Here is a 22,463-nt window from a genome sequence, read left to right on the forward strand (position 1 = left end):
TGTCGCAGCCACTATGCCTACCCACGCAAGTGAGGTACCATTTTTTTCGGGAGACCTGGGGGCACGCTGGGTGGGTGGAAATTTGTTGATCCACGCAGATTCCAGAACTTTCCACCACAGAAATGTGAGGAAAATGTGTTTTTTTGGTCAAATATTTATGTTTTCAAGGGATTCTGGGTAACAAAACCTGGGGGTAGGCAGACGAGTCACCCTATCCTGAATTGCCCTGGGTGTCTAGTTTTCAAAAATGTATAGGTTTGCTAGGTTTCCTTAGGTGCTGGCAGAGCTACGGCGCAAAAACAAAAGGTAGTCTTTTTGTCCGAATAGTGCAAAATTTCACTGGGAAATTGAGGTGCGACCATGCTGCGTTTTGCGCTGTTTCATGTCGCAGCCACTATGCCTACCCACGCAAGTGAGGTACCATTTTTTTCGGGAGACCTGGGGGCACGCTGGGTGGGTGGAAATTTGTTGATCCACGCAGATTCCAGAACTTTCCACCACAGAAATGTGAGGAAAATGTGTTTTTTTGGTCACATTTTTATGTTTGTAAGGGATTCTGGGTAACAAAACCTGGGGGTAGGCAGACGAGTCACCCCATCCTGAATTGCCCTGGGTGTCTAGTTTTCAGAAATGTATAGGTTTGCTAGTTTTCCCTAGGTGCTGGCAGAGCTACGGCGCAAAAACAAAAGGTAGTCTTTTTGTCAGAATCGTGCAAAATTTCACTGGGAAATTGAGGTGCGACCATGCTGCGTTTTGCGCTGTTTCATGTCGCAGCCACTATGCCTACCCACGCAAGTGAGGTACCATTTTTTTCGGGAGACCTGGGGGCACGCTGGGTGGGTGGAAATTTGTTGATCCACGCAGATTCCAGAACTTTCCACCACAGAAATGTGAGGAAAATGTGTTTTTTTGGTCAAATATTTATGTTTTCAAGGGATTCTGGGTAACAAAACCTGGGGGTAGGCAGACGAGTCACCCTATCCTGAATTGCCCTGGGTGTCTAGTTTTCAAAAATGTATAGGTTTGCTAGGTTTCCTTAGGTGCTGGCAGAGCTACGGCGCAAAAACAAAAGGTAGTCTTTTTGTCCGAATAGTGCAAAATTTCACTGGGAAATTGAGGTGCGACCATGCTGCGTTTTGCGCTGTTTCATGTCGCAGCCACTATGCCTACCCACGCAAGTGAGGTACCATTTTTTTCGGGAGACCTGGGGGCACGCTGGGTGGGTGGAAATTTGTTGATCCACGCAGATTCCAGAACTTTCCACCACAGAAATGTGAGGAAAATGTGTTTTTTTGGTCACATTTTTATGTTTGTAAGGGATTCTGGGTAACAAAACCTGGGGGTAGGCAGACGAGTCACCCCATCCTGAATTGCCCTGGGTGTCTAGTTTTCAGAAATGTATAGGTTTGCTAGTTTTCCCTAGGTGCTGGCAGAGCTACGGCGCAAAAACAAAAGGTAGTCTTTTTGTCAGAATTGTGCAAAATTTCACTGGGAAATTGAGGTGCGACCATGCTGCGTTTTGCGCTGTTTCATGTCGCAGCCACTATGCCTACCCACGCAAGTGAGGTATCATTTTTTTCAGGAGACCTGGGGGCACGCTGGGTGGGTGGAAATTTGTTGATCCACGCAGATTCCAGAACTTTCCACCACAGAAATGTGAGGAAAATGTGTTTTTTTGGTCACATTTTTATGTTTGTAAGGGATTCTGGGTAACAAAACCTGGGGGTAGGCAGACGAGTCACCCCATCCTGAATTGCCCTGGGTGTCTAGTTTTCAAAAATGTATAGGTTTGCTAGGTTTCCTTAGGTGCTGGCAGAGCTACGGCGCAAAAACAAAAGGTAGTCTTTTTGTCCGAATAGTGCAAAATTTCACTGGGAAATTGAGGTGCGACCATGCTGCGTTTTGCGCTGTTTCATGTCGCAGCCACTATGCCTACCCACGCAAGTGAGGTACCATTTTTTTCGGGAGACCTGGGGGCACGCTGGGTGGGTGGAAATTTGTTGATCCACGCAGATTCCAGAACTTTCCACCACAGAAATGTGAGGAAAATGTGTTTTTTTGGTCACATTTTTATGTTTGTAAGGGATTCTGGGTAACAAAACCTGGGGGTAGGCAGACGAGTCACCCCATGCTGAATTGCCCTGGGTGTCTAGTTTTCAGAAATGTATAGGTTTGCTAGTTTTCCCTAGGTGCTGGCAGAGCTACGGCGCAAAAACAAAAGGTAGTCTTTTTGTCAGAATTGTGCAAAATTTCACTGGGAAATTGAGGTGCGACCATGCTGCGTTTTGCGCTGTTTCATGTCGCAGCCACTATGCCTACCCACGCAAGTGAGGTATCATTTTTTTCAGGAGACCTGGGGGCACGCTGGGTGGGTGGAAATTTGTTGATCCACGCAGATTCCAGAACTTTCCACCACAGAAATGTGAGGAAAATGTGTTTTTTTGGTCAAATTTTTATGTTTGTAAGGGATTCTGGGTAACAAAACCTGGGGGTAGGCAGACGAGTCACCCCATCCTGAATTGCCCTGGGTGTCTAGTTTTCAGAAATGTATAGGTTTGCTAGTTTTCCCTAGGTGCTGGCAGAGCTATGGCGTAAAAACAAAAGGTAGTCTTTTTGTCCGAATCGTGCTAAATTTCACTGGGAAATTGAGGTGCGACCATGCTGCGTTTTGCGCGGTTTCATGTCGCAGCCACTATGCCTACCCACGCAAGTGAGGTACCATTTTTTTCGGGAGACCTGGGGGCACGCTGGGTGGGTGGAAATTTGTTGATCCACGCAGATTCCAGAACTTTCCACCACAGAAATGTGAGGAAAATGTGTTTTTTTGGTCACATTTTTATGTTTGTAAGGGATTCTGGGTAACAAAACCTGGGGGTAGGCAGACGAGTCACCCCATCCTGAATTGCCCTGGGTGTCTAGTTTTCAGAAATGTATAGGTTTGCTAGTTTTCCCTAGGTGCTGGCAGAGCTACGGCGCAAAAACAAAAGGTAGTCTTTTTGTCAGAATTGTGCAAAATTTCACTGGGAAATTGAGGTGCGACCATGCTGCGTTTTGCGCTGTTTCATGTCGCAGCCACTATGCCTACCCACGCAAGTGAGGTATCATTTTTTTCAGGAGACCTGGGGGCACGCTGGGTGGGTGGAAATTTGTTGATCCACGCAGATTCCAGAACTTTCCACCACAGAAATGTGAGGAAAATGTGTTTTTTTGGTCAAATTTTTATGTTTGTAAGGGATTCTGGGTAACAAAACCTGGGGGTAGGCAGACGAGTCACCCCATCCTGAATTGCCCTGGGTGTCTAGTTTTTAGAAATGTATAGGTTTGCTAGTTTTCCCTAGGTGCTGGCAGAGCTATGGCGTAAAAACAAAAGGTAGTCTTTTTGTCCGAATCGTGCTAAATTTCACTGGGAAATTGAGGTGCGACCATGCTGCGTTTTGCGCGGTTTCATGTCGCAGCCACTATGCCTACCCACGCAAGTGAGGTACCATTTTTTTCGGGAGACCTGGGGGCACGCTGGGTGGGTGGAAATTTGTTGATCCACGCAGATTCCAGAACTTTCCACCACAGAAATGTGAGGAAAATGTGTTTTTTTGGTCAAATTTTTATGTTTGTAAGGGATTCTGGGTAACAAAACCTAGGGGTAGGCAGACGAGTCACCCCATCCTGAATTGCCCTGGGTGTCTAGTTTTCAGAAATGTATAGGTTTGCTAGGTTTCCCTAGGTGCTGGCAGAGCTACGGCGCAAAAACAAAAGGTAGTCTTTTTGTCTGAATCGTGCTAAATTTCACTGGGAAATTGAGGTGCGATCATGCTGCGTTTTGCGCTGTGTCATGTCGCAGCCACTATGCCTACCCACGCAAGTGAGGTACCATTTTTTTCGGGAGACCTGGGGGCACACTGGATGGATGGAAATTTGTTGATCCACGCAGATTCCAGAACTTTCCACCACAGAAATGTGAGGAAAATGTGTTTTTTTGGTCAAATTTTTTTGTTTGAAAGGGATTCTGGGTAACAAAACCTGGGGGTAGGCAGACGAGTCACCCCATCCTGAATTGCCCTGGGTGTCTAGTTTTCAGAAATGTATAGGTTTGCTAGGTTTCCCTAGGTGCTGGCAGAGCTACGGCGTAAAAACAAAAGGTAGTCTTTTTGTCCGAATCGTGCTAAATTTCACTGGGAAATTGAGGTGCGACCATGCTGCGTTTTGCGCTGTTTCATGTCGCAGCCACTATGCCTACCCACGCAAGTGAGGTACCATTTTTTTCGGGAGACCTGGGGGCACACTGGGTGCATGGAAATTTGATGATCCACGCAGGTTCCAGAACTTTCCACCACAGAAATGTGAGGAAAATGTGTTTTTTTGGTCAAATTTTTTTGTTTGAAAGGGATTCTGGGTAACAAAACCTGGGGGTAGGCAGACGAGTCACCCCATCCTGAATTGCCCTGGGTGTCTAGTTTTCAGAAATGTATAGGTTTGCTAGGTTTCCCTAGGTGCTGGCAGAGCTACGGCGCAAAAACAAAAGGTAGTCTTTTTGTCCGAATCGTGCAAAATTTCACTGGGAAATTGAGGTGCGACCATGCTGCGTTTTGCGCTGTTTCATGTCGCAGCCACTATGCCTACCCACGCAAGTGAGGTACCATTTTTTTCGGGAGACCTGGGGGCACACTGGGTGGATGGAAATTTGTTGATCCACGCAGATTCCAGAACTTTCCCCCACAGAAATGTGAGGAAAATGTGTTTTTTTGGTCAAATTTTTTTGTTTGAAAGGGATTCTGGGTAACAAAACCTGGGGGTAGGCAGACGAGTCACCCCATCCTGAATTGCCCTGGGTGTCTAGTTTTCAGAAATGTATAGGTTTGCTAGGTTTCCCTAGGTGCTGGCAGAGCTACGGCGCAAAAACAAAAGGTAGTCTTTTTGTCCGAATCGTGCAAAATTTCACTGGGAAATTGAGGTGCGACCATGCTGCGTTTTGCGCTGTTTCATGTCGCAGCCACTATGCCTACCCACGCAAGTGAGGTACCATTTTTTTCGGGAGACCTGGGGGCACACTGGGTGGATGGAAATTTGTTGATCCACGCAGATTCCAGAACTTTCCACCACAGAAATGTGAGGAAAATGTGTTTTTTTGGTTAAATTGTTTTGTTTGAAAGGGATTCTGGGTAACAAAACCTGGGGGTAGGCAGACGAGTCACCCCATCCTGAATTGCCCTGGGTGTCTAGTTTTCAGAAATGTATAGGTTTGCTAGGTTTCCCTAGGTGCTGGCAGAGCTACGGCGCAAAAACAAAAGGTAGTCTTTTTGTCTGAATCGTGCTAAATTTCACTGGGAAATTGAGGTGCGACCATGCTGCGTTTTGCGCTGTTTCATGTCGCAGCCACTATGCCTACCCACGCAAGTGGGGTACCATTTTTTTCGGGAGACCTGGGGGCACGCTGGGTGGGTAGAAATTTGTTGATCCACGCAGATTCCAGAACTTTCCCCCACAGAAATGTGAGGAAAATGTGTTTTTTTGGTCAAATTTTTTTGTTTGAAAGAGATTCTGGGTAACAAAACCTGGGGGTAGGCAGACGCGTCACCCCATCCTGAATTGCCCTGGTTGTCTAGTTTTCAAAAATGTATAGGGTTGCTAGGTTTCCCTAGGTGCTGGCAGAGCTACGGCGCAAAAACAAAAGGTAGTCTTTTTGTCCGAATCGTGCTAAATTTCACTGGGAAATTGAGATGCGACCATGCTGCGTTTTGCGCGGTTTCATGTCGCAGCCACTATGCCTACCCACGCAAGTGAGGTACCATTTTTTTCGGGAGACCTAGGGGCACGCTGGGTGGGTGCAAATTTGTTGATCCACGCAGATTCCAGAACTTTCCTTCACAGAAATGTGAGGAAAATGTGTTTTTTTGGTCAAATATTTATGTTTGCAAGGGATTCTGGGTAACAAAACCTGGGGGTAGGCAGACGAGTCACCCCATCCTGAATTGCCCTGGGTGTCTAGTTTTCAAAAATGTATAGGTTTGCTAGGTTTCCCTAGGTGCTGGTTGAGCTACGGCTCAAAAACAAAAGGTAGTCTCTTTGTCCAAAGAGCTTAAGATTTCACTGGGAAATTGAGGAGCGACCACGTTGCATTTTGTGCCGTTTCCCGTGGTAGGCACAAGGCCGACCCACACAAGTGAGGTACCATTTTTTTTGGGAGACCTGGGGGCACGCTGGGTGGGTGGAAATTTGTTGATCCACGCAGATTCCAGAACTTTCCACCACAGAAATGTGAGGAAAATGTTTTGTTTTTTTCAAAATCTGAGCTTTGCAAGGGATTCTGGGTAACAAAACCTGGTGGTAGGCAGTCGAGTCATCCCATCCTGAATTCCCCTGGGTGTCTACTTTTCAAAAATGTATAGGTTTGCTAGGTTTCCCTAGGTGCCGGAAGAACTAGGGTGCAAAAACTACAGGTAGGCACTTTGCCAAAAAAGGGTCAATTTGTAACTGCAAAATTTAGGTGTGACCACGTTGCATTTTGCGCCGTTTCCTGTCGCAGGCACAAGGCCGACCCACACAAGTGAGGTACCGTTTTTATCGGGACACTTGGGGTAATTCAGATTTGTAAATCAACTGTTATTACCAATTGAGCTTTCTTGCATTTCTCCCTTTGAATGAAAGATATTGTGTAGAAAAAAAAACTTTATGAAAAATGACCAATAATTCTCATGCTAGTATGAGTATTCCCAACTTTGAAAATGTGCAATTATATACTGTTTCTGAACTCTATAATTTGTACCCAATTCATACATACATAGGTGTCTTTCATGCAGATTATTCCATGTGTACATTTTCCAAGACAAAGTGCACTATACCCAGTAAATGAAAAAATACCATTGCAAGTTGCTGCTCAGTTTTTGGATCTGGGTTCGTCGGGTTCTTGGTGAAACTACAAGTCCCATATATCCCCACAACCAGGAAGGTCTAACGGATGTAACGGTATATTGCTTTCCAAGAGCTGTCAAAATTAGAGAAAGTTATAGGTGAAAACGTTGAGACAAAAGGCCGTTGTTTTCAACAAATTTTCAAATATTCCAATATCTAACTGTTAGTTTCTATAACGAACCCTTCATGGATTTAGACAAATGACCCCTTTCTGAATTCAGAATTTTGTCTATTTTTCGGAAATGTAAAGCTGTCCAGGATCCATTATTGCTTTCAAACTCATTTCTACCATTAACTGGAAGGAGGTGGAAAGCTCTAAAAATAGCAAAAATAGGCTATGTCCCAGAAAAATGCCAAAACTGAGTGAAAAATTTCGGTTCTCTGACAAAACACTGTCATTCCCTAAAAGCTGAGAAAATGGAGAATTCAGCCCCACAAACCCTTTTTTGATACCATATTCAGGGAAAAAGCCAGAGGCTTTCATTTGCAGCCCGTTTTTCCCATTTTTCTGAAAAAAACAAAAAAAACACTATATTTTGGTTAATTTCTGGGACCCCTCCAAGGGAATCCACAAACCCTGGGCGCCTTTAGAATCCCCATGATGTTGGAAGAAAAGGACGCAAATTTGGCGCGGATCCCTTATGTGGTCAAAAAGTTACAAGGGCCTAAGCGCGCACTACCCCAAAACACCAAAAAAAGCCTTAGCACAGGAGGGGGAAAAGGCCTAGCAGCGAAGGGGTTAATAGCTTTGGGATCTATTAGGAGGGCAGTTGGGAAATCACCCCGACCAGCATGGTAGTGCAAAAAGACCACCCGCCAGGACCGCGGCATAACCGCCGGTCCGATTAGTATGCTACATAGTCAAAATCCGACAGCGGCGATATGATCGCAGCCTTTAACATTGCGGCAGTTGATGCTACCAGTAGCCCCGACGCGATGTCAAAAGTGGATACAAAAGGGGATGATGGACAGAGGGTTTGAACAAATCAAACACTCACCCCCAGTCAAAGGATCTGGGTTTAATCCATCACCATTCTTTAGCTCACTCTGCCACCCCAGTTCAGACATGGCCATATGCAAATCAGTCTGACCCTGTGCCTCATGGGAACAGTCCAGCCCGAACTGCCAAGCCATGTCTTCCCTGGACCGGAAACAAGCATCCTGGGACCGGTTTCAGATTCATAATCCTCATCAGCCAGGCTATCTTGAATCCAGTGGTAAAGTGAGCAAGGGACTCACGTCTGAGCATACCCTGCCAACTTAGGGCGGACAAAGCGATACAAAAGGGGATGATGGACGGAGCGTTTGAACAAATAAAACACTCACCCCCAGTCAACTGATCTGGGTTTAATCCATCACCAATCTTTAGCTCGCTCTGCCACCCCAGTTCAGACATGGCAATATGCAAATTAGTCTGACCCTGTGCCTCATGTGAACAGTCCAGCCCGAACTGCCAAGCCATGTCTTCCCTGGACCAGAAACAAGCATCCTGGGACCGGTTTCGGATTCATAATCCTCATCAGCCAGGCTATCTTGAATCCAGTGGCAAAGGAAGCATGGGACTCACGTCTGAGCATACCCTGCCAACTTAGGGCAGACAAAGCGATACAAAAGGGGATGATGGACGGAGCGTTTGAACAAATCAAACACTCACCCCCAGTCAACTGATCTGGGTTTAATCCATCACCATTCTTTAGCTCACTCTGCCACTCCAGTTCAGACATGACCATATGCAAATCAGTCTGATCCTGTGCCTCATGGGAACAGTCCAGCCCGAACTGCCAAGCCATGTCGTCCCTGGACCGGAAACAAGCATCCTGGGACCGGTTTCGGATTCATAATCCTCATCAGCCAGGCTATCTTGAATCCAGTGGCAAAGTGAGCAAGGGTTGTCTTCACATCTAATATGGGCTTCAATTGGAATTCCATAGAGCATATTATTAAGCCCATTATCACCGCTTTATCGGCAGTTTTCTGCCGATAAAGCGGCGATCATTTTATCTCTTGTCTTGATAATATGCCACCCAGTTCCTTTTGTTCCTTGCAGTTCATAATTAGTAAGCCTTTCACTATTACACATTGAGCTATGTGTGACTGCTACATCTTTTACCAAAACATAAATGGATACTACTGGTCTAGTGACATGTAGCTAAGGATGGAAACGCAGTGGTGCAACGTGTGTTTTGAAAGATGCCTCTCCAGTACCTGTGAAGAGATGAGCTGTTCCTCTTCGTTGTGTTTACATTTAAGTGTGAATTTGCAGGTCACTCGTTCTAAAGTAGGCCTGATGGTCCCTTAACTTGGCCTTTATCTATAAATGAAAATCTGGGACTAGACAAAACATGGATCCCTCCAGAAAATACATTATCCTCCTTAGTTTTCTTACCACAGGCAAATGCACAAGGAAAAAAGAATTCTGAATCCTAAATAAGATGTTTTTTTAATATGCATTTTTCATCAATACATCATGCTTAAAGCACAGTCATATCAGTTTAAAATGCAAAGAGGAAAGCTAGTCACAAGCTTTAGTCCGACATGAAAGTTAAGTATGAGGAGTATTCCATTAGGATGTCTTCATTTTTGCTGAGATCACTAAGCTACCCTTGTGTATTATAAATAGATTGAAAGCTAGAGCATACATCTTAACACTCTCTAAATAAGAGGCTCACGACCCTTTGGCCCACCCTCCATTTCAAAACATTACAAATCCCACTCTGACTCAATCAGACTCAATTGTCAGCCCTTCGTAAAACTACTTGCCCAAGTTCAGTCAATAACACTGTCTCCTTTTGATTTTACTGGTATTGTACCCCAAAATAATGAAATGACACCCTCGGACTTGCACAATGTTGAGGTATGCTACCTTAAGCGGCCTGTACAGGTAAGAGCAGTGGGGCAGGGTGGTGGTGGAGGCGGGGAGGAATTGGATAGACGACCCAGAGGGCAAATTGAATAATACCATTTCCCTTGTGTGTCGAATTAACCCCCACCCACCTCCTCTTACCTGCACGGGCTGCTCCTGTATGCTATAGTATCCATTGCAAGTAGGGATTTATTGATAGTATTTTGTTATTGCTTTTTACATGTTTGGCAGTGAGCCAGGGACAATGATTGCCTTTTGTCTGTTGCAATTTCAGGTAGTCGTCCAGCCTCATCGTGAAATAGTCCATTTTTTTGCGCCCAGCTGACTTGGCAGTTTAACTATTGCAAGATGGGCAAGTGGTCACAATATAAAAAAATATACAGAAAAAAGTGGGAGTTGGATCCTGAACTAAAAAAATGGATTGCCCCTGTAAGGACAGATGATAGCAAAGCAGCATGCAAGTACTGCCATGTGGACATCCGTGCCCATTATAATGATTTGAAGCAACATGCAGCAACCACTAAACACCGCTCACGCTGTAATGCAGCGTGCACATCTGTGGCATCCTTTATCCAACCTATCCCTTCCATTTCTAACAATCAGAAAAGAAGATAAATCAGATTTGCCATACAAACTGCTTGCTGTGCATCCATTAATAATATAGATGGGTATGGTGAAATTTTGAAAGATGAATTCCCTGCCTTCCGAATGCACCGCACAAAATGTACAGCACTAATAATTCTCTGTTGGGCCCATATTTCAAAGAGGAATTGCTGAAAGATATTGGAACATCACCATTTTCTTTATTGATTGATGAATCGACTGACATTGAAGTGAAAAAACTACTGTGGAGGTCCAGGAGTCACAATGGAGAACTATATCTTCATTCTCATTTTCATAAATATTCTAGCAAAAAGCTTAACAAATATGTAAGCACTTTCCTTGCCATGGTAGAATTAGATCAGGCCTGTTCTGAAGATATAGCAAATGCAGTCCTAAACATGCTGGAAACTTGTAACCTTGAGATTTAAAATGTCATTGGCATAGGTACAGATGGGGCAAGCGTCATGTGTGGGAAGCACCACTCAACATTCACCTTGTTGCGAGATAAACAACCATCCGTGCAACTTGTGCTCTGTATTTGCCACTCCCTTGACATCATTGCTAAGAAAGCAATAAGGAGCATTCCTAGCAATATAGAATGTATGATCCGAGAAACTTACAACTGGTTTTCCCACTCACCAAAACGCAAGGCTGACTATAAGGAGTTGTATCTGACATTGGACGGAGGCATGCCCCTGAAATTAATTTCTCCTTGTGAAACACGGTGGCTAGTGATGGCAGATTGTGTAGATCGTTTACTAGAACAATTTGATGCCTTAAAATTACACTTTTGCACAGCATCCTATGTGGAACACTGCTATGCAGCAAGGATGCTCCAGGAAATGTATCAAGATGAGATAAATCTACTTTACCTCACTCTCTTAAAGCCAGTGCTCCAAGAAATAAAGGTTGCCAGTGCTCCAAGAAATAAAGGTTGTTAACAAGATTTTTCAGCTAGAATCTGGGGATGCACTCCACATCTTCCGTGATCTATATACTCTGTACTTGTCCACACTTAAAAGGATACTAAAACCAAGTGTTTTCACATGTTATAATCAGGAGCAGTTGCAGAGCCTAGACTTACAAAGTTCTGCCATTTATCTTTCACAGGATGATGTGGATCTTGGGCTCACTTTCCGTAACAAGCTGGAAGAAAGTAAACTCCCCTCTGTGTCAAAGGAAGGCATTGTGACAAGGTGCCTAGAGTTCATGAAAGTGTTGGTGTCTTAATATAAAGCTTGTCTCCCCAAGTCTCTCAGCATGCTTAAAAAGTTAGAAAGTTTGAGTCCGCAAAAAGTACTTGCAGATCCCAAACCACCTGTAACGGATTTGCCAGAAGCCTTTTTCACTTGTCCATTGGAGGTCCTAGAGTCACAATGGAGAACTATATCTTCATCCTCATTTCATAACACTTCAAACATAGAATCGTTCTGGATGGAAGTGTATAACTACACCGATGCTGCTGGCAACCATTGTTTTCACGAGCTTGCAATGGGTGCTATAAAGTTGTTGACTCTCCCGATATCCAATGCTCATGTTGAACGAGTTTTTTTCTCAGATGACGCTGTTAAAAAATTATAGAAGGAACAGAATGGGCCTAAAACTGCTTTCAAATATTCTATATATTAAGTTTGGACTGAAACACATTGCAATAAAGTCCTATTCATTTCTTCCACCCCGGCAATCGTTTGCAAAATTTAACAGCACAATGTATGATTAAAATTACAACAGTCAGCGCCGCCACCACCCGGGAGCTGCATGCAGCTCATGTATGTTGCCAGGGGTAGAAAAACACTTTCACATACCTGCTCATTAACTGCAGAAGGAGGAACAATGCCTGCCTGCTACTAACAGGACCAGAAGAACACTTTGTTAGACCTACTCTTGCCACTGTGTAACCCAGAGCATTGCGTGTCACTCCTGCTGGTGTCAACCCTAGAAGAGCACCATTCTCCACCTTCTCCTACTTCCAGCAACCCACATTGCAGTGAAGCACTGCATTTCCATTCTATATTTTAATAAAAAGCTTAACAAATTTGTAAGCGCTTTCCTTGCCATGGCAGTATTAAATCATGCCTGTTCCAAAGATATTGCAAATGCAAACCTAAACTTGCTTGAAAACTGTAACCTTGAGGTTAAAAAGTGCAATTGGCATAGGCACAGGTGGTGTAAGCATCATGTGTGGGAAGCACCACTCAACATTCACCATGTTGCGAGATGAGCACCCATCCTTGCAACTTGTGCGCTGTATTTGCCACTTGTTTGAAATCACTGCTAAGAAAGCAATAAGGAGCATTCCTAGCAATTTAGAATTTGTGATCAGAGAAACTCACAACTGGTTTTTGCACTCACCAAAACACCAGGCTGACTATAGGAGTTGTATCTCACATTGGATGGAGGCATGTCCCTGAAATTAATTTCTCCTTGCAAAACACTGTGGCTATTGACGTCCGATCGTGTAGATTGCCTATTTTCCCTCTACTTTGATTGAGCAGGTGCCATTGTCATGTATTAGCTCTAGGATTACTACAGTACGGAGTCACAATGGCGAACTGTATCCTCCTGCTCATTTCTTAACACTTTAAACATAGATTAGTTTACTTGAACAATATAATGCCTTAAAATTAAACTTTTGCAAAGCATCCTATGTTGAAAACTGCTTTGCATTAAGATTGTGCCACACAATTTATCAACATGAGCCATGCCTATTTTCCCCCTACTTTGATTGAGCAGGTGCCACTGTCATGTGTTTGCGCTAGGATTACCACAGTTATGCCAGTACAGATAGAGATAATTGTCTCTTGCAGTTTCAGGTACTCCCCTGCCCTCTCATCAACACAGTTCATCATTGTGCAGCTTCTCCCAACAGCGTAACAGTTGCAGTTTAAAGAGAGCAACATGGGCAAGTGAGTTCAAAACATAAAAAAACAGTGGTAGTGGTTTCTGAATCCAAAGGATGGATAACCCAATAAAATAAGATCATACCAAGGCAGAGTGCGTGTACTGCCCTATAGAACTGCATGGCCATTATAATGATTTGAAGCAACATGCAGTAACAAAGAAACACAGCTCATGCTGTAATGCAGCAAGCACATCTATGCCATCCTTTGTACAGCCTTTCCCTTCCATACTCAACGACCAGAAAAGAAGATAAATCAGGTTTGCCATACAAACTGCTTGTTGTACATCCATTAATACTATAAATGGGTATGGTGACATTTTGAAAGATTAACTCCCTCCCTTCCAAATGCACCCAGTGTCCAGCCAAAAGATGCCAAAGTTGAAATACAAACAAGTGATTAATGAACAATTCGCAGTTTCCCTGTGCTGGCCATGTTTACAGGGACTTGCCTCACTCCTTGAAATGAGCGTCTGCGTCTGGAGCCATGCCATGTGCCTATTCACTTAGCTGACTGTCTTCTACTGGAAGAAACCTAAGTGGCTCCTGCTGAGGTCTTTGTGTCCAGTCAAAAGCTGCCAAAGTTGAAATACAAACAAGTGATTAATGAACAATTCACAGTTTCCCTGTGCTGGCCATGTTTACAGCGACTTGCCTCACCCCTTGAAACAAGCATCTGCGTCTGGAGGCATGCCATGGGCCTATTCACCTAGCTGACTGTCTTCTACTGGAAGAAACCTAAGTGGCTCCTGCTGAGGTCTTTGTATCCAGCCAAAAGCTGCCAAAGTTGAAATACAAACAAGTGATTAATGAACAATTCGCAGTTTCCTTGTGCTGGCCATGTTTACAGGGACTTGCCTCACCCCTTGAAACGAGCGTCTGCAAGATTTACAGAATTGCTGCTCATCAAGAGAAGTGAGTGACCATTTTTCAATGTATATTTTTTTATCTGTAATGTAATGAATAATGAAGACACTAAGTTTTACAGACTTTATTAAAATACAATTTAGAGGGAGCAGTAAATTGCACAGAACACTATTTTTGCCTTGCTTATTCTTTGTTTTCTACTATTGTATTTTGAGCGGTGCCTGTTTCACATGACAAAGTCACAGTAAGGACTGGTCTTAAATTGGAGTGGCATTAAGGCAGGTGCCCAGTTAACGCCCTCCCACCATCTGTATATTGGATACAATGTATATTTGTCCTTACAATTGTTTCTGATGATAATTTGTGCATCATTTCAGACTTGCTAATTTGGGCTGGTTTTTGGGCTGGAACTGGTCTGATTTGGCTTATTTTGGGCTTATATTTGAGCGGCTTTGGGCTTGGGCCGGGTCTAAAAATCTGGCAACACTCGCAGGGAGAAGAGGAGGTGTTGAAAGCGTGAAAAGCAATCCAAAATGCCGCAAACTCCGGAAACGAACAGTAGTAGGAAGAAGACAGGCAATCCAGGATCCAATGAGAAACAGCAGTCGATCCAGAAGATAAGCGGAGTGGAGGAAGCGTGCACAAATCTTGGTGAGCAGCAGGAAAGCAAAAAAATCCCAGTTGTTGCCAAATGTAAAAGATTGATACACCCATCCAAATGATGTGAACAAGAGACGTGAAGTTGAAATAAATCCAGGTTTAATTCAATGACTCCAGTGCAGAGTGGGACCTGCTTCGCTGCTGAGTCCAACTGTCCTAACAGTGGAGATCAGACGGCAGCGAACAGGCAAACCACCATGGGCCTGTATTGAATTGTAAACATCTTTATAACATGGTTGCTGGCGCGTGCAAACACCATCTAGAACAGAATGGAGAAAGGAGCATGCACCATCACCTACACAAGTAAGACATAACATTACTGGCTCACTATGCTCCGGGTTGCCACATCAACCAAATACCTCCAGCACATACACACAGCGCACGATGTGCAGGTGCGTCACCGTACGTCACCTTCCTTGATCGCCAGCTGACTCCTTGAACTCTTCTGGCTCACAGTTGCAAGCAGGAAACACTTCCTCGTGCAACACATCACTGAGGTACGACTCCTGCCTTGGTTAGTGACAAATTAGCACATTTAAAAAAACAAACACACACGTATGGTATGACTTCTCGCACCGAGGCTCGATGCTTGCCTCTGGTTAATGCATGCCCGACGTGACTCCTCGCGATGAGGCTTGATGCTTGCTTCCGCTTAATGCACTAACCCGCTGCTCGAACGCAACGCTCTTCTGTGATTCCTAGTGCACAACAGATCACAGATTTGCACCATTCCTTAGCAGGCTACTCACTTCAAAAGGACCGCAGCACTCAGGTCCTGCCTGATTCTCAGGCTGGCAACAGCTGTTCGAGAACCAGCGGTTGTTCAATAATCAATACAGATCGACACCAACACTTCCAAAATATTCCAGGCAGTACAGTGTCCTTGCAATCAAGATCCCATCCTCGTCACCATTTGTAAGTCACCAAAAATGCAGTAGAAGCATGTCAGCAGGTTTATTAAGTGCAGAGCAACAACCCATGTTTACATCCTCTGACTTCATCTACTGCCTGCTCCCTGAATCCAGTGGAGATGGCAACCCGTTGCTAAGATATAACAGACGACCTGCCCGGCATCAAAAGAAATGGGCAGGAATACTCTGTATCTCTGCGATACGGTGCATTCATGTCCTCTTCCACTGTGCAGGTGCTCAAATGGCTAACTAGTGCCAACACAGCCATCCTTGCACCAAGGGTGTCTGCGGTGTTAGAACAATTTGTTTTGTGCAGGAAGGGGCACATTCATGGGGAGGAATACAGTTTTGACACATTCCCAGATGTATGCTGTGTTGTAACTCTGGGAATATGTCAAATACCTTGGGCGACGAGTGGGAACGCCCACTGCAACACCCATGGCATGTCCTCACGATGCAGTGTGAGACAGCACAGGGACTTACGCTGCTTTACCTTAAAATATATCTACGAGGACATGAAAAGCCGCACAAAGTGGTTTTTCGTGCCCTCGTACATATGGCTCTGCACCGCCGGAATGTCAAAAAAAGTGACGTTCCGGCAGCACACAGGGCTTATAAATAAACCCCCTAGTTTCCAACTTGGATTTTAAAGGCATACGTCCCAGAAGTTACTGACTCTGTCCAACCCATATAGCCTTGACTGAGTCTTCCACATGTGGATCTGCCTTTAAGAAGCATAAAGATGCTATTGAACCTCCCCAGCTTTAACGGACCCTCAGAGACCTAAGCCTAACCTGCCTGCCTTTAAGCAAACATTTAACCCGGCCTACCTTTACGGAGAACGTGGCTCACTTAGGCCATACTTAGCCAAATTTATATCTACTTTTCTGAGCCACATACCTAACATTTGAATGGCTCGTTTTAGGAGGCAGAAGGCTAACTTGGTTCACTCTGCCCTAGTACTCCTTATCTTTTTATAGTATCATGGATGAGGTTTTACTGACCCTATCCGACTTTTCCAGCCTGTCAGAAGAACACGTATAAGTTCAGAATTCTATCTAGATGCCAAGCCTGGGATATTAGGCACTCGGCTCACCCCTGCTAGATTTATTTAGCAACAAACCTTACTTGACTCAATTATTGCCATCTCTACCTGTCTTTTATGGATACAGGTCTCACCCTAACGGCCACTCAGAGGGACATGTCTAAAATGTTACAGACTCTGCTCAAGACCAAACAAGATGTGAATGATTCGACTCAGTCCTACAAGCCTCACAGACCTATCATCATTTTAGAAACATGTGTCTGAGACCTGACTGACCCGGCCCTGCCCAACCATCCTTCAAAATACACACTTCTACCTGATGAGTGTGCATCTGTGAAGGAAGTTGGCAGTTCAAATCAGCACAAGAAAGCAAGGCATGCTGCTTCAGAAACAGGGAACTAACAGAGCCACTGAGGTGCAAGTTAAATGTGGCATTTACAAAGCCTTTGTGTGAAATGGTCATGGCTCTTGTATTAACTTATGAGTAATACTGTCTGGCAGAAAGGAGTGCTTATGTCCATGGAATATTGTTCACTTTAGAAACTTCCCCTGGTTCTGCAATATTAGTGCATAAGATTTGCTACAGTCCGAGCACGTTTTAATATTACACATGACAGACAATTTATGTGTCTCAAATCTTTGTGGTGAGTGACCAGCTTCTGTCTTCCAACAAGCTCCAACATTACATACAGAGATACATTTCTTACTCAGCATCTACATACAGGAGTGTACCCCAGTACAACAGTGTCCCTGTTCCCTGTACCCTACTGCCCTACACGCACACTTTCGTGTATTACCCGCCTCACATATATACCAAAGATCATCTCCTACCAGCATGTCATAATCTGGATTATTCGAGCTGTCACCTGTTGGAATCATGAGCTTTGGGGTTATCTAGCACCCGCTAGATAACCTTTGGCCCCACTTACACGATGTTACATGTTGTATGTCACTACAACTGCATCATATGAGCCAAATAGAAAGGTATGTAAACTAACCTTAAACCCAACTCTAACCTCGAGCCTAACTCCATTCCTAATTCAAACCCCAATCCTACTCCTTACCCTAGACCCATCACTACTCCTTACCTTAGTCCTGAACCTAACAGCCTTTTATGCCCACCCTTACACATTCCATTTGATGTAGTAGCATGCTCACTGGTAGTAATTTCAATGTAAGTGGCATCTAATGGAAGATTGACGTAGTGGATAATCTGATTCAGGGGTGCACCGTTTCACATTCTGCTGCCCTATGGATCTTATGCTGGGGTTCAATATCTGCCTGGACAAGGCCTTCCAGGCAAATGTTTGCACTTTGTTGTTTTCAAAACTCTCAAAACTCAGCTAGTCCAATTTGACATCTATAAGGATGGTGTGTTCTTCTCTTCTTGCTTTCCCTTTCTCAATGCCCCAGCACTGCCTCTCTTTGCCTCTGACGTCACTCTTTTTTCCTCAGTGGACCTCAGTGATATTTCTACCTTTTTCCCTAGTGGCCCTACTCATATCTTCTCTTTGATTACTGTGTCTGCATTGCTACTATTATTCTACTCTCCCAATCTACCACATCCCTCTCAGAGTTAGGCATAACTCAACTGTCTACATCCTGAACAGTTTGGGTTCCAAAGATCTCTGCAAGGAGCACCCTCGACGGGGCCCGCTGGCCATTGCAGCGTTCATCCTACAAGGAGCACTGCCCGATGATGAAGCATACCACTTCAGTGGTTGAGGGCATGTGCCTCCTAAAGAGGATTCTTCCAGTGTTAGACCTGTAGTACCAACACCAGTGACATGTTGATATACCTAGAGAACAGCACACTCGCAAAGATAACTGAGCAAAGAAAGGGGGGACATGTGCTGGACCACCCAACTTCCACCAACACACGACTATCATCTTTGGATGCACTGGCCTCCCCCATTCCTGTTGGTAAACACCAACTTTAAATTGTGTGCGCATGAATTATAAGTTGCACGAATTCCACCAAAGCAATCAAACCTCTGCAACTGTATGGACAACTTACGGTTAGAAACTAAGTAACATGTATATGCCAATATATAGTAAGCCTGACTCTTCTAACAAAGCGTGTCTCACACGTCCATCAAACTACCACAAACTTCTTCAGAGTTACCCGTAAGCACATGTTTCTGGAATAAACAGCACCAGAGAATCCTTGTGGAAGCTCCTGCAATCACTAAAATCTATTCACAAGTTAAATTATATTATATCTCTTTAATACTAGACAATACTGGAATGTTTGGTCAAGTACAGTCTCCATTGACTCTGTCATGTGCAGTCTCCATCGATTCATTGCTAACCATACCTTGTCCAACACAGACTTGGGGACAGATTGATCCAAGTGTTTTGTTGACCTTGTGTCACACAAAGTACTGCAAGGGCAGTGCAACACTAAAGTCAGATTTACCAAGCCACACAAGGCCACCTGCATTGCCTTGCAGTGCTTGGCAAATTGGAAGTAACACAATGCAGTGCTAGTCGCTGCCTTCTATTAGTCTGTTCCGGGGAGGTGTTCAATAGGAGAAGCGTAGGTGTTCCCAAACATCCACTAATGGATTTTGGCACATTCCCATATTTACCATGAGTAGTAGACATGGGAATGTGCCAAAATGCTATGCCTTCTCAAGGGAGGTGTAACGAGGAGAAATATCTTTATTTCTCTTCTTTTTCGCCCCTTTCTCCATGTGCTGCGTTCATAAAAAGAGGAATTGTTTTTGTGCAGGAAGGTATGCAGGCACCCTTGCCCCATGACTCAAGGGTGCCTACGTTGGTGCTAGGAAGCCAAAAGTGTGGCAGTGCAAGGAGAGGACAGGAATACACCATATAATGTTAAATATGGCCCAATCCTGCCCTCTCCATTTTGCGCAGCGCAGCAAGATGACTTTCAGTGTTTCTTGAATTATTGATCAATCTGGCCCTTGGTTCCACAGTCAGATTCATTATCCTAACAGAGACCTTTCCACGGGCTAATACTGGGTCCCTCATTAACTGTGTTCTGAACTGGAGTATTTGTGGCCGGTGTTATTTTGTGTATTATTATTATGTGTGGTGTTTCTTTAATGCACGTGAGGTCAGAGCTACAGAATGTTATTATATGTATTCTGTGTTCTGTAAGTCAGTTAGAGCGGAGCCTTGGGACTGTATGCTGCTCTCCTGGCACTCACCTGTTGTATTCCTTATCCTATGATTTTTATTGAATAAACACCTTATTCAATCTACCGGGACTCATCACTTCAGCCGGTATAGGATATTCCAGTCCAACCAAAGTGTGGGAATGCGAAATAGAATATATCCTGGAACAAGGGAGAACTTTGCAGGATTGACTCCTGCTCAGGTCCCAAGCTGGTTCACAGCCCCCAGACCCTATTTGAAGGGCAGTGCTACCGCTGCTCTGTACACAGGTGTAAAAATGGTTCATCTGCCCCCTCGTGATCGGATGCAAGCATCTCACAGGTGTAATCCTCACCTACTGTCTTCATGCTCAAGCCACTTGCTCTTTATCATTAGTGTATTTACAAGATAGGTCTCTGAGGCATAAGAGCTGATAGACTCAAGCTCCAGTCCAAATAGAATCCCTAAGGCATGGGGTTCGGGTGGGCCCCAGTGGTCTTCTGTCCTCACTCTTTGCAAATATCTGGGGTTGGATCTCAGTTAATATCTAGCTCACTACCTCTTAAGCAAATGTTGTTAAAATCCCGCTATTGTTTTTACATTTCTCGTTGTTTGCAGTCTCGCACAGTGCTTTGAAATGACCAGGGCATGAAATGTTTATCCTGTTCAAATCACCATAAAATATATTTCTACTTGTTTCTGCAGTCCGCCCTTGAAAGCTGTTAGATTTGTGGTCGGCTGCTTCCTGCTCTAGAAAACCACTCAGCCGGTGGCTTAGAGTCCATTCTCATAATAACACATGAACCAGATCTGATGATACTTTTGCATTCATCTGGAGTGAGGCCAATTTCCTGTCTGCAAGTCCTACACCTTGAGATGGCTTCAGAGCCGCTGTATTGACCAATTCATTTAGCTGTCCAAAGCCCAACCATTATTTGAGAATTGAGTTTGAGGATGTTCAGGTATACATACTTTTTGTAAATACAGGCCCTTTGCTCAACGACACATATTTCACATAGCTGCACCAACATTTGATGTACATGCGACACTGTGCAGGGATTAACAGTGGGGCGTCATAGGTGCCCCCTCGGCCCCCAACCACAGGCTGCAGGGTGAGGTCACTTTCTGACAGGCTTTCCATGTCGCAAAAGCCTGACATGGAAAACCCATCAGAAACTGACATAGGAATCCCTATGGCGGAAACGCTATCCATAGGGATTACATGCCGGTGTCCGACTGGCCGACGGGGAAAGCTTCTCGGAAACCAACATCGGAAACTGACATCAGGATCCCTACGGCGGAAACGCCATCCATAGGGATTACATGCAGGTGTCTGACTGGCCGATGGGCTCTTTGAGCCCGTCAGAATCCAGCCGGAATGAACGGCCAGTTTTACTTTCGACCGCCTGCATCGTAAAGCGGCAGACAAAACTGAAACTGCGATGAGGAGTTTTTAGGGAATCTCAAAGTGAGTAGGGTATTCTTATCTGTGTCTCCCAAGAAACAGAAAGTGATAATGGACTCCATTACAGGTAAATTGGGCTTGAAACTTGCCCGTTCCCATCAGAGTTTGGAATCTGAATAATTTTGTCTGTGGTTCTAAGGTTCTTGTTGGAGCATGCTGGCAGGAATCACCTACATATCTGACCTTTGAAGTTCTGGACCACTGGCGTAGTGCAGGTCCAAGCCGTGACAAGTAGCAAATGCAAAGATCTCTGAGCAAATGGGGATTTCTTTGCCCCTGTGAATTCTGATCTCCCTTTAAGTGATGCAGATGACAGTCTTCCATCCTTTTTACCAAGAAATTAGAGGATATTTATCAGAATCCTCTACTGCCAAAAGCAATTGCTCTAATTATACTCTTCATGGTGTATCAGAGACATATCAACGATGCTAGGTTGTGAGCCTGGCGGTTTTGTGAGGATAACCTGGACATGATGGCATTGGCTAGACCAAAGTGGTCGGTTGCAAGCAGCCCATCCGTCAACTTCTAAGCTTTTGAGATACTTCAACAGCAGAGCGAGTGCCGTGCAGCCCAAAGTGCTGAGGGAGAGGGTGTACCATAGAGTGATTGAAAGCCAAAAATCCAATCTCCAGAACAAATCCTTCATTGATGAAAAAGAGGTGAGTCATGATCCTATAAAAATTAATAAGTAAGATCAGAGAACCCTGCTCAATGCTGCATTTTAAGAGAGAGAGGGAGGAGAAAGGAGAAACAAGCATTGACAGTCGACATGACTTTCACGCAGTGAAGCATGCAAACCGTGGAATGCACAGATGGCGTTGTGGTGATAATGCTAGTGGTGGCAGTAGTAGAAGTCCGGGTGCTGGTTGTAGTGGTTTTAGCTGTAGTAGTAGTAAAAATAGTAACTATACGGAATGCACTGAAGGTCAAACATAAAAAAGCCCATTGCAGTCAACAAATACAACAAGGTATAGCTCTCTGTATTAAATTTATGTAGGAGATTGAGAATTGAATTTGTGATGACTGAGTGTATTTTTCAGATGTAAAACAGGCCCTCGTGCATTACAAAGCAAACACACCATAGAATGCAACAATCAGCCAATATCATGAGGTGAGAAAGA

General features: G+C 44.4%; 1 protein-coding gene and 1 pseudogene across 1 annotated transcript in view; one reads left to right on the forward strand and one right to left on the reverse strand.

The window, feature by feature from the left end:
• TYROBP (transmembrane immune signaling adaptor TYROBP) overlaps positions 1–22,463 on the reverse strand; it is a 275,022-nt gene that overhangs the window by 195,506 nt on the left and 57,053 nt on the right. The window lies entirely within an intron of this gene.
• On the forward strand, positions 10,118–11,953 carry LOC144767423 (uncharacterized; annotated as a pseudogene).

Source organism: Lissotriton helveticus, chromosome 7, assembly GCF_964261635.1.
Source record: "Lissotriton helveticus chromosome 7, aLisHel1.1, whole genome shotgun sequence".
NCBI lineage: Eukaryota > Metazoa > Chordata > Amphibia > Caudata > Salamandridae > Lissotriton > Lissotriton helveticus.